Source organism: Epinephelus lanceolatus, chromosome 21 (genome assembly GCF_041903045.1).
Source record: "Epinephelus lanceolatus isolate andai-2023 chromosome 21, ASM4190304v1, whole genome shotgun sequence".
NCBI lineage: Eukaryota > Metazoa > Chordata > Actinopteri > Perciformes > Serranidae > Epinephelus > Epinephelus lanceolatus.
In genome coordinates this window covers 31,488,582-31,501,282 of record NC_135754.1, presented here as the reverse complement: position 1 = coordinate 31,501,282, position 12,701 = coordinate 31,488,582, and the positions used below count along the sequence as shown (strand labels likewise).

General features: G+C 40.1%; 1 protein-coding gene across 6 annotated transcripts in view; it reads left to right on the top strand.

The window, feature by feature from the left end:
- The window catches only part of tanc2b (tetratricopeptide repeat, ankyrin repeat and coiled-coil containing 2b), a 254,073-nt gene that overhangs the window by 71,095 nt on the left and 170,277 nt on the right, over nt 1–12,701 (top strand). The gene's annotated exons all lie outside the window — the stretch shown is intronic.

Genomic DNA, 12,701 nt, shown 5'->3' with positions numbered 1-12,701 from the left:
CCCTCCTGTTGTGAGGACCTAACACCACTTCACTTAAAATACACTGTGGTCATGCAGTGTCATGCTGTACTGTCAAGATTTCCATTGCACATATGCAGCCGTTGCTTCCCTGAATGTTTAGCCTTGCTTGGGAGCACGACCATGACTCGAGCAGCTCAGCCAAACTCTCCTCACGTCACATTTAGTAGTTTTGTAGCACCTGCTTAATGTAGGTTTCACTGCTGTTTTGTTGCTGGAGGTTTGTTTTACTTGCTCCCTGCATCTAACGTATAGGAACCCCACTGTTTAACGATCACTCTCCTTTGTTGTGCCATCAGAGCTGTTATAAAAGGCACCACATTAATCTATTTACAAAGCAAACTCAACAGTTTCCTGCAGCTGTTTTACCGTAAAAACTTCCCAGCTGAGAAACACTTTCTGCAGGTTGGGTGAACCTCAAGTTTTCAAGGTCAAGTTATACATTGTTGTACTCGTTGTGTTTATACTTTAATTTCTACCAGAACATGTTTACATGCTTTAGTGTTCAAAACACATTTTCCTCATACTGTCTTTAAGGGTTGGGAGTCACCCCTGCAATACGATATTATCACGATACCTATGCCACAATACAATGTTATTGCAATTTTAAACATGTTGCAATACGCTGGGTGTTGTGATAACATAAATTGCTATTTATTAACTGTTTTAACATCTGTTTTATCTATTGAGATAAAAGTTTTCAGTACGTTCATCTCACTTCAGTAGTTTCTATCGCAGCAAACTGTATCTAGTGGTCTATAAAAAGCAATTCATTTTTTTATTCTAGTAGGCTGCCAAAAATTTGTGCTTGTGATATTAATAATTTATATGTATAAACAGAGATTTGTTTCAGTATTAGTTGTGTGAACAGATCGACAATCTGTGTGTTTATGTGTAGTCTGTAAATTTAAAGCACCTTTCACAAATACAAAAAAAGATTTGTCAATTTACAAAAGTATTCGACACATATAAAATGCAAATAAACGCGTTCTATGAATTACAAAAACAAAACAAAACTGTGAATATATTTAATTAATTTACAAATAATTGAAAAGCATTTTGGAATATCTTCCTAACATTAACAACTTTCAAACAGGCATATGTGAATCCAGTTTTTATTTGTGAATCTCAGTCCTATGCTGGAGGATCGGTATTTAATGCACACTGATTTTATTTTTATTTATTTATTTTATTTTAATAATATTTTTGTGTATTTACAAACCTTTTTTGTATTGGAGTAGATGTTGTTTTATATTTACAGATTACACATTTGCACACAGAAACAGTGATCTCTCAAGAAAAACAGCTACATGCCTCCATCGACACTTTTTTTTTTATTATGCCCTTCAATTTATCAGTGATATAAAATTTTCTGTCTTCATTATTTGAAAGTTCCCTCTAAAGTGCAGGCATCTGGCCTAAAGAACAAAGTATTGTGAAATGTCTTTAAAAGGCCTTATAAGGCATTAAAAAGTCTTGAATTTAATGTACAAAGGTCTTGAATATATTGTCTTGCCTGCTGATTGTTTCGTATTTGATTGCAGGCTGTTTGGAGATGTTATGCATCTAAAAACTAAAAGTGCAATTGTCTGCAGGGCCTGAATCAAAATGGGCCGGTGTCGGTTTTAGTAAACTTGTATTTTGTCCCAACTGGTTTTCAGTCATTCTTTGACCAGTATGATGAAGTATTAAAGGGAAATTTCGGTTTATTTCAACCTGTCTCCTATCGTCCTAAATTTGTTTCAAGTGACTAGTGACATAAAAATAATAGTTAGCATGTTAGCCGTTAGCCTAGATACAGCCGTAGCGTCAGACCTGTTAAAACATAAGTGAACGGGCATACTTCAAATGCAAAGTTAGTCCACTAAACAAGCTTTTTTCCCATAAAGACCGCCTCATATCGTTAGGATAAATGTCAGAGAACATATAGAAAACGACATGTAAACGTGTTGTCTTACCTTACCGGTGTGCTGCCATGTTTGTTTACCATTTAACTCTGCTTTCCAAAGCGCTGCCAAAATATCGCGAGAACAAGCAGCAACAGCTGGAAGGCAGAACTGGACGGTAGCCTGAAAAGTTCATTCATTTATGTTATGAAAGATTTATAGAATAATGGCTGACTTTTTGCCAGACTTCGACTTTGTGGAGGAGGAATTTGATTTTGCAGAGTTTGATGGCCACCCTTATTTATTTGAGCCAGAATACACTGACGAAGAGCTTCGTGAAATTGAAGAACGGAGGAGAGAGAGAGAGGCGCAACAGGTAGAGGACGAGAGAGGAGGAATGGCTGCTGCAAGGCTGCGTAGCTCTGGAGATTGGTGGTGTACCTGTGAATGCTGTGCCCCAGTGCCCACAGAAGAGGAATGCCTCTGTTGCAAGGAATGGGACCGGTTGCAGCCTTATTTTCAAGCTCTGGATGTGACCGAGGACGAGACACCTCCACCTGGAGTAGTATCCAGCTGGGCTTTATCTATAGCTGGCGAGATATATTTCGGCCATGCTTTGGAAAGCAGAGCTAGATGGTAAACAAACATGGCAGCACACCGGTAAGATAAGACAACACATTTACATGTCGTTTTCTATATGTTCTCTGACATTTATCCTAACGATATGAGGCGGTCTTTGTGGGAAAAAAGCTTGTTTAGTGGACTAACTTTGCACTGGAAAGGATGCCCATTCACTTATGTTTTAACAGGTCTGACGCTACTATGCGCCCCGGCTATATCTAGGCTAACGGCTAACATGCTAACTATTATTTTTCGTCACTAGTCACTTGAAACAAATTTAGGACAATAGGAGACAGGTTGAAATAAACCGAAATTTCCCTTTAAATTTCATTTCATGTGTATTGTATATTAAATGTATTAAGAAACACTGCACCAACATTCACTGCTACATGTTGCAGTCAAATCAAGTCTTTTCTCTGTGTGAGTCACAGACCATCTTCTACATCCCTGCCTCCACAGTCAAGTGAAATAACTATTAAAACACACCAGCCTTGTTACTCAAAGGTTCATGGTAACACCACATGAAACCTGTTGTTCCTACACATTTATTATTGTCACTCAGGCCTTATTAAGCTCTCACTTAGAGGAACAGGGCCTTTGATGTGGTAGATAATCTGAGCCAAAAGCAACACTTGAGAGAGCTGGCAGTGTTCATTTTGTAACAGTGCAGTTGCTCTTATCTGAATCTAATAAGTTTCAGGTTATTGCCGAGGCAATGCAACAACCTCCACTCTCTTAACTGTCTCCCTAGAATAGGATCTTTATTATGTGCCTTCTGAGGGCTTTCGTCCAGCCACCCACTCGATTTGCACACATGAATTAATTTTGTAAAGCTTGAAATATTCCACAGTATGTTATGTCACTATCTCTTATCTTGACTTCAGTGGATGTGTATATAAAAAAAAATCATAGTTTGAAACTTTGTTTTGCAGTGGTTTTGGATGCTTTTACCATAGTGTATTATACAGAGAATTTAACCAAATAACCTGCTGAATGTTTGATTATTGTTTACTCGTTAAAAAGATGATTTGCAAAAATGCAGTGTGTGTCACTTTACTGGTTGTCTTATCATGATTCAAAAAGTGGTTGAGTTTTGTGGCAACCTTGCTAAGTCATAATGATGTTCAGTAGCTGCACTCTCTCTAATGTCATTTTTAAGTGGTATGATGTTCATTATTTTTAGACTTGAGGAGGTCAGGCTTTATTTCAAGACTAAATCATCCTTCATTTGACATTTGACCTCCTGGTTATTGTCAATCATACTCCATTATAAAGTTTCTGTGATTAAGTTTTTGCCTGTAGGGCCTATTAATCATTTTTTATTGCAAATTGGTTAATTGATGGTAATGAAACTAAAGAACTGTGAGACCTTGCCCAACTTTCTCGGTTGCCTGTAACAGCCTGTGGACTGATTTCTATGTAAAGACTTGGGACGAAATATCTGAAAGTGACTTTTATCAGGGCTTCTGAGTGCCACACTTCAACTTGACTACTGAGCCAACATGGGCTAACATTAGCTTAGAAATAGAGTTGGCAAATGTCAACACATGACGGGCACCCACCACAACACAGAGTTACATACATTTTGCAGCTGTGGATTGGAGACAGACCTTCAGTTAGGGCTGTAGCATAGACTGTATATAAGGATGGACAATGCGTCTCTACTTAACCCTACTGTACAAAAATGAGGTAACTCTACAAGGTGTATAACTGATGATTGCTTGCTACCAGGCAAAAGCCTTGTACAGCAAGGGCAGCCATTTTGTTAACTGTAACCTAAGCTAATGTTAGCCAGCTAGCTGTAAACTTACGCTGAATGAATCTGCTATTAGTTGCTTTGTAACATTAGCTTATAAAGTTGTTTGCAAACATCAAGCTAGTTAGCATTATGGAGCCGAAGTTCCAAATGAAATATATGGACATTACAGATAGTAACGTTATTCTGTATGATTGTCATTAATTATCCAGCATCTTAACATGTTGCTGGTCAATCACATTCAGGCCTGTGTGTGTCACGCCATTGATTGCCCAGGTGCTTTCATGCCCTTCTAGTGTTGTGTCGTTTGCGAACGAATCGTTCAAAAGAACAAATCTATTGAGTGAACGTACTGAACTGAATCACTGAATCACTTTCATAGGGACCGTTTTCTCCAAGCTAACGGCTAATGTAGCCAGGAGTTAAGCCACATGAACACAGGCACACACCGCCCCATTGTTTTAACAGACTTAGTTTCCAGATAGACAAACTTACAATGTTAGGCTGCAGCAGCAGCTCAGCTGTGTATCAGTTCAGTGAGTCAGACTACGCAGTACACAGTAAGGGCTCCTCCCGCCAAGCACTGAATGATTTGGTGAACGAATCTCTCGAACGAATCTTTTGAACGAATCTTTTTAATTAACTGATTCTAGTGATGCAGAAACATCTAAAGAACTGCTTTTCCCATCACTAATGCCTACAGAATGTGAGCAGCAGGATGCTGATTAATCTAACAGCCAATGGTGTCAGTAATAACAAGGCTTTTCTGAAAGTTGCTTTTTTGATATAAATATTACCACAAAAAAAAACTGCATTGCAAATTTTCACATAAGATGCTCCAAATTCATTCATTTGGGCAGCAATAATCATAATTAAACTCTTGCTTTTCGAGTAAATCAAATGCATGCAGTATATTCACATTGCATCCGTTAATTCATTCACTTTTATTTTGATGTCCTTCACTGCAAGGCTTCAAGGCTGAGGTGAACTAAACCTACCTTGTCTCTGCCTTCAGTGTGTTTGTGTATCTATGTGTGAAGTGGCAAGGAGACCAAGCAGTAGTGCATGACTGGAGTACCCTCCAGTGTTTTCATATCTGCTGCTGTCACTTTGCAGAGAATCCGCTCCTCCCAGCAGATGAGTGCTGATCTTACAATCTGGCTTTTTCACTGAAACATCTGTATTCCGCAGTTTGCCACAGTTTGTAGTACATACGTACACGCTCCAATACACACACACTTCGAACCTTTTATTACACTTGCTTACCCTGAAATAACTGTAAATACATGGACATGTTTTTACTTAGCTTCTCTCCCAGCCTTCCAAGGACATCTGGAGGACTGGTTTTAGCAACCCTGACTTATCAGCTCATGACAGACAGGGAGCGCTAGAAAGCAACATCCCACTCCTGCTGCTGTGGGAGGAGCACTTGGCTCAAAGCGAGGACTTGCCACTCTAAAAACTACCCCTATGTGTGGAAGCACTGGCTGCTGAAATTGGTCTTTAGTTCAAGTGTGAGATTGTGAGATAAGATGAGCATCCTCTGTGTTTGATGCAGTTTCAAGTGAGCTTCTGGCTTCAGGAATGCCGGAGCTCTGAAGGGGAATATACCCTCTAATCTGCAGACAACAGATGAGCCAGCTGTCCCCTTGATCTGCACTGGAGACTGTGTGAGCCCCAAGTTACTAAGCCGGTGAATGGCATTTTTTTAATTGAATAATACAGATTAGTTGCTCTGATTGTGATGATGCTCAATTGTATAAATCTCTATCGTGACACTCTCAGCGAATAGGCTGTTAACTACATTGTGTAGCCTGTTTTGTCCTCAGACTGCTATTTATGAAGATATAAAAGGCTAATATAATACCTACTAAGACACCACTTTAGAGTTGTGTCCTTTGGGACTTGTTTTCACACCTGTAGTTTGTATCATTTGTTTCTGAACCAAGGACGAACAAGATGCTTTGTTGCCTTTCAGCTCTGGTTAGGTTCCTGTTCATACTGACTTATTTTTTACAAACAAACCCAGAGCTGTAAGCATTAACTCACACAGAGTCAAAGCTCATGTATTGGATAGTTTCTGGCAACTGTCATCCTGCATCGTCATCGCGACATGGAACCACATGCACTCTTTTAAACAAAGGTGCTAACTAGGCTGAAACCCATAGGAGAGCCCTTGTTGGTTTCTGGTAGAAGCTTCTTTGTCCTCAGACTGCTGTTTATGAAGAAATAGTAAGCTAATATAATATCTACTAATCAGAGGTTGCGCTAGACTTTTTCGTCGCCAGTCATTTTGACCGACAGGGTCATAAAAATCCGGTCATAATCTATTTTTACCGGTCATTTTAATTTTCGTTTTTAAATGATAATAAAGATATTCAAAGACATTTAGTTTTCATTCGGTTGTTTTTAATAAATCCAACAAGCAAGTTATAAAGTGAACGAAAAGATGAACAGACATCCACACACCCGTGCCATTAGGCTTCGCCCTGGACACACTGGACGGCACTAACACGTCACTAACGCGTCCGGTGTGTCCAGGGTGTTATGTAGTTATGCCTGTAGGCTCGGTGACACAAAATTAAAATTGTAATGAAGTGATTATGGTATTTAAAAATGTGTTCGGTTATGCACTGTTGTGTTATTTTAAATTATAAACACGGTATTTTCTCCTCATGTTCCTCACTCAGTGCGTGCTGTTATTTTATTTTGAAAATTGGCCAGATTCTCTCGTCTTTTCTGTGTCCGACTTCCTGTTTGGTACGACCAGATGCTGAACTGAAGCGCTGCCTACGCGGACGCTCCGCTCTGCTCAGCCCTCTGTGTGGACAGTCAGATAGGTTAACATGGGCACTGACAGAAAACTGCCTCTGCTGCTGGGTGCCGTGCTTCGGTTCTGCGTCCGGTGTTACCAGGGTGTTATGTCAACAACGCTACATGAAGCAGATGAATGACCTTTTCTCTGCAGTGTGAAAATGGCAGCCACTTAAACCACTGACTGTGCACTCCGCCGCCAAGTGGGCTGGGGTGGTAATTGCAACCAGTCAAAATAACCGACGGCCTTCAGATTTTCCAGTCATTGTTGTAAAAAAACGGTCAATGACCGAGAATATCCGGTTCACAGTTTTGTCTTTTGGGACTCATTTTCACACCTTTTAGTTTGTATCATTTGTTTCTGAACCAACAACAAATAAGATGCTGTGTTCCCTTTTTAGCTCTGGTTGGTTCCTGTTCATACTGACTTATTTTCCATGACTTAGTAAACCCTATGAGACCTCCTACAGAGAACCCTTCTATGGTGCGATGGTTTCGCCTGGAGCCTCTCTTTCTCCTTTCCCACCAACATGGAACGGATTCCGTTCTCTTTCCCGCATCTACAGTAATTGTGAACAACTCAGAGCTTTTCGACCAAAAAAAAAAAGTGGTTAGGAACCCGAAAAGTTGGTTCCCAGCTGGAACCCCACCCCCTCAAATAGCAGGTTTTTAAACTCCTGTGACAGCAATAAATGCGGCCATTATGTTTTCGGGTTGTCTGTCCCATTCTCATGAACGCAATATCTCAAGTACATGTTGAGATACGTTCTTCAAATTTGGCACAAAGGTCCACTTGGTCTCCAGAATTAACTGATTAGAATTTGGTGGTTGAAGGTCAAAGCTGAAGGTCACCTCATGAAACATATTTTTGTCTCGTAGAATAAAATGATCAAGTGATGACATTATATATCCATAACGATAACTTCACTGTGACATCATAATGTTCTGTGGAAACACTTCTATGGCCATTATTCAATGTCATGACTCAAGAACAGAAGGAACATTTGGTCTGATACTGAATTGGTTACACTAATCTTGGGTGTCCACCTTGAAACTGTGCTGATTGTGTAGATCTTCTGTGCTGCTGGGGTGAAGATGGGTGTGAAGCATCCATGTTTTGATAGACATGGATGTAAACTGTAACTGCAACTTGACTAGTTTGCAGAAGTGTACAACCACCAGGCGATTATCCTAGTTCTTAACCTGAAGTGCGGACCATTATGACGTTAGTGGGCGTGTCATCAATTCGCCGTAAATTCTTCGGACAGTTACCTGCTCTGTTCCAACATGGGCTCAATCTGGTATTACAGACTTTTATCGAAAAGGCTGCTAAATGTGTGATCCGAATGATTCGGACATTTGCATTCTTACATGCAGCTCCTCTGGTTGATGTCTAGATAATTTCAGGTTTGCAGTGCATGTGTGAAAGGGGCTCTTGAAGGACTCTCTTTTCCAAAGCAAAGGTTATTTGGATGGAAAGGGTTCTCAGTATTACAAAGAACCTTTGAATAACCTTCTCTTCAAAAAGGGCTCTTTAGGAGCAATCGGTAGAACCTCAGCCCTTCAGAAGGAACCCTTTTTGGACCCCTTGTTTCTAAGAGTGTTGGGAAATCACATTTCAGGGAGTCATGTGCATTTCACTCCACATTTATGTTCTGTTTATTCTTGGAAACCTACATTATGTCGCCTCTTTTCTCCTCAGACACTATCATTAATAGTTGAGTCTGACTGGAACTTGCTGCCTGTCCTCTCACTCCAACCACTCTGCCTTTTAATCAGACACCTTTTAAGATCTGAAGTGACTGTTCGTGTATAATCTCACACCCTGAGATTCAGGCTGTTATAACAAAAAGGACAAATGTCTCGCAGTTACTGCAGCAGCAGTGTTTAGACATCAGATGCGCTCTGAGTCTTCTCGTTAAGACACAGATCAGACTTCATGTATTTAAGGCTTTCTTTGTGACAGAGTGGCCCACTGTTACTGTTGCCTGCGGCAATTTCATGTAAGTACACCCGCCTGGAAAGCCAAAATCTGAACGAGGAAGGAAAATGTCCCCTCATGATCTCGGATATTACATTGTGCCTCAGACTTTCTATCTCGAAAATGGGGGAGCGTTTGTGTCATTTTTGTGGTGTTATGGGCAAAACTTTAACTGCCATGTCCTTCTTGCTCCCATCAGTGGGTCTAGACTTGAAACAAAGTCAACAGCCTGGCACTGCAATTACAGTTTATGGCATTGGCTGATTGGAAAATGAGAAATGGGGTTGAAAGGTCGGGTTGTCTGGACAGGGAGCTGTAGCATGACTAATAAGCACTGAGAGAGATGGGCTTGAGCGTGGCAGCGGAGAGGACAAGATGTAGCTTACACACATTTGCACAGGCTCACAGCAAGAATTGAAATTCGGATTTGGAATAATGTGATCTTTCTTTCTCTCTCTCTTTTTTTTTTTTTTTTACTTACCTAAAAATGGAAAAAATTAATAAATAAAAATACGCTAGCGCTACATGGACCCACATGGGAGAATCAAGTTCCATAGACTGACAGGAAGTCATATGCATTTTACTGCATCTTATGTTTAATTTATTTCCTTTGGCATTTATAAAGAGGACACGGAAAAACAAACTGAATATGAACATTAGTAATGAAGATTGCAACCAACAAAAAAGAGGAAAAGGAGGCTACGTTTTACACACTTTTCATAGGGGACCTGCAAACATACAGAGTAGGACACCAACTCAACACACCTCTGCTTTCACTCCTTTTTACTATTTGACGGATCAGGGCAAGTCCTCGCTCTCAGGTGACAGCAGACACACCGTGTAAACATGTTCCCACAGTTAGAAAATTATTGCGTATAAAGAAAAGCTATACGTTGCTTAAAGAGATCAGGTAGTCTTTTTTTTTTTTTTTTTTACATTGAATGACACACCATGTCAGCTCACTCACTCTCCGGTGCCGTGAGTGTTACCTGAATAAGTAAACACTGACCAACGGGACCAGACTGGCCGACCCGTATGCTCTCACTCAGTGGATGAATGATGTCACAGGAAGCTTTGTGGTTGATTACTATGCCAATCTTACAAAGGAGGACGACACTTGAACGGTTTCCTCCAGTTTGTTTTGCTAACGAAAGTTAACGTTAGCTAATGCGCTAAAAAGTTAGCCCTACAGAGAAATCCAATATTCCTCTTAATACCTCCCCAGTTTCTGATGAGGTGGACATGATAACCCTTAATACACATAACGTAATTCATCCCTACAACAGGAAATACTTTTTCCCTAACCTGATATAATGTGAGCATTTTTGATGATCGCTTCCGTCCAGTCCTTTGGTCTTATCACATTTAACCATAGTTGTTTTTGTTTTTGTTGACGGGCAGTGGCAGCTGGTATGTGATAAATTTAAGTTTTGAGCCATGACTCCTTCTATTCTGGCTCCCAATAACACAACAAGACAACATTTTAAGACTCCTACTGTATGTAGCCTACAGCCCTGTGGTGGAGAGTCCTGTTTTACCTCCAGCTAACAAACTGAGGTCATTGTGACGTCGGCCCAAAAAGGGTCTATGGTGCGCTCCGTTTGCACTTGGGAGTCAAAATTCCAGAGTTCTCAGTCGGAAATTTCAACTGAAATGGCCCCAGGAGTTGGATTTCTAACTCGGAGAGTCAGAGGAACATCACCAACCTCAACCTCAAAATCAAATATGGCTGCTCCGTCCGTCAACAGTTGTGAAAGCTGTTGTAATATACTGTTCATTAGCACTTCTGTCTTACTTGAGTCACATTAAAACAGCCGTACACACAGTCCTGTTCAGCTTCTCTCTGTGGATATGTTGGTGCGGTGTTTGGATCCGTAGAATACAGCGTTATGTGTTGTTATCAACTGGTATTGGTAACAATGGCTAACCTGGGTAGAATTGCTATTGTCTTGGTTTTCCAGCTTGTTGAACTGGAATGTGGTCAAGGTGGTCTTGATCTGGTTGTTTAGTCTGCACCAGAGTTGGATGGACAGCATTCACATGGGCCAGATCAACTAAACTAAACAGGCAAACGCACTGGAGTTTGATTAATCTGAACCCGGTGTGAAATTTGGTGTGAAAGCATCTAGGGTCTGTGTTCAGTACAGTCTGTTTGATTGACTTAAAGCTATCACAATGCTGTGTGTGTTGTGCTTTTGATGCGCTGAGATGGATGGTTCTACAACTCATTCAACTGATCCAAACAGGCCTCTGTAGATTTGAATCTTGTCAAAATGTTGTTGCTCTTTTCCTTTTTTGTATTTTTTTATTTTTATTTTTTTACAGAGGATGATGATGCCAGCTGTTAGTTAAAAGCATGCACTAAGGAATGGATGTACTAACTCCATACAGCGTTTTCCATTTCAAATAAAAGATAAAAATGCCTGTTGTCAGAAATGTCAGCCCATCCCGGAACACACCCCTTTAATTCCGTCCACTTTTCCTCCCTTCAGTCAGACGTGAAACGTTCCAGTAACTCGTGGAGTCTGAGAGGCAGCAGGTGCTTGACAGGAATCAAATCGGTCCCCGTAATCACAGCACTCTAATTGATGGCTCATTTTCCACAGTGGTGGAGAAATCTAATTAGAGATCATCAGATCAGCAAACATGCTTTGAGCTCTAAGGCACGAGGAGTGACACAACAGTCAGGCGCAATGCAACGCAATTATTGTCAATCCTAAGCTGCAGATAAACCCACCTGCACTGGGCCATGCTTGTAAAGTCAAATGATTCGTTTTGTTTCACAGCTGTGACTTTAAGACACCTCATACAACTTCATTTTAAAGCATATTGATGTGTACTTTGCCTATGCTTATTTATTGTTTTAATAAACACACCCTTCACATAATGAAGGTTGAACGTCAGCTGCAATCTTGTATTTTCAAAACTAGTGAATTAATAATCTGCTGAAATCGCAGTTAGGTACAAGTAGAGCTGGGCAATATATATGGTAATATTGTAAGTGTCTCTAAGTATCTCTTCCTGGCTTTAAAGGCTGCATTACAGTAAAGTGATGTAATTCTATTATTGGCCTCTTAGTCATTATATCCGCATTACTGATAATTGTTAATTACGACATTCTGTAAAAGCACCAAAAGTCAACCCTTCAATGTTTTTGCAGTATCAGTATTGAGGTATTTTTGTCAAACCTATTGTGATATTTGGTTTTCTCCTTATGCCCAGCCCTACATACAAGGTAAAATGTTAAATATACTATTAATTTTTCATAATGGAGACTCCTTGACTTGTAGGCATGACATTCATTATTATTGCCTTGTTTTCATTATATAGATTTGAATAATGGAGCATCATTGGATAATAGAACATCAAGATTTGTGCTTCACTGAAAGAGAAACATTAAAGAGGAACACCACCCAAATTAAGAATCCCAGTTTGTTATTTCCATTGCCGAGGAAGATTCAACTAATAAATGTGATCATGAGCTACTCTCTCTAAAAGCCAGAAACCAGAGAAGTAAATCTCAAACTTGTGATGTCAGAGGGTGCAAAGTCTGGAGCTGCTCCATAGACAATGACTGGGAGCCTTGTTTTGTGGACTCACTGAATGATTTTCTTTTTGATACCCA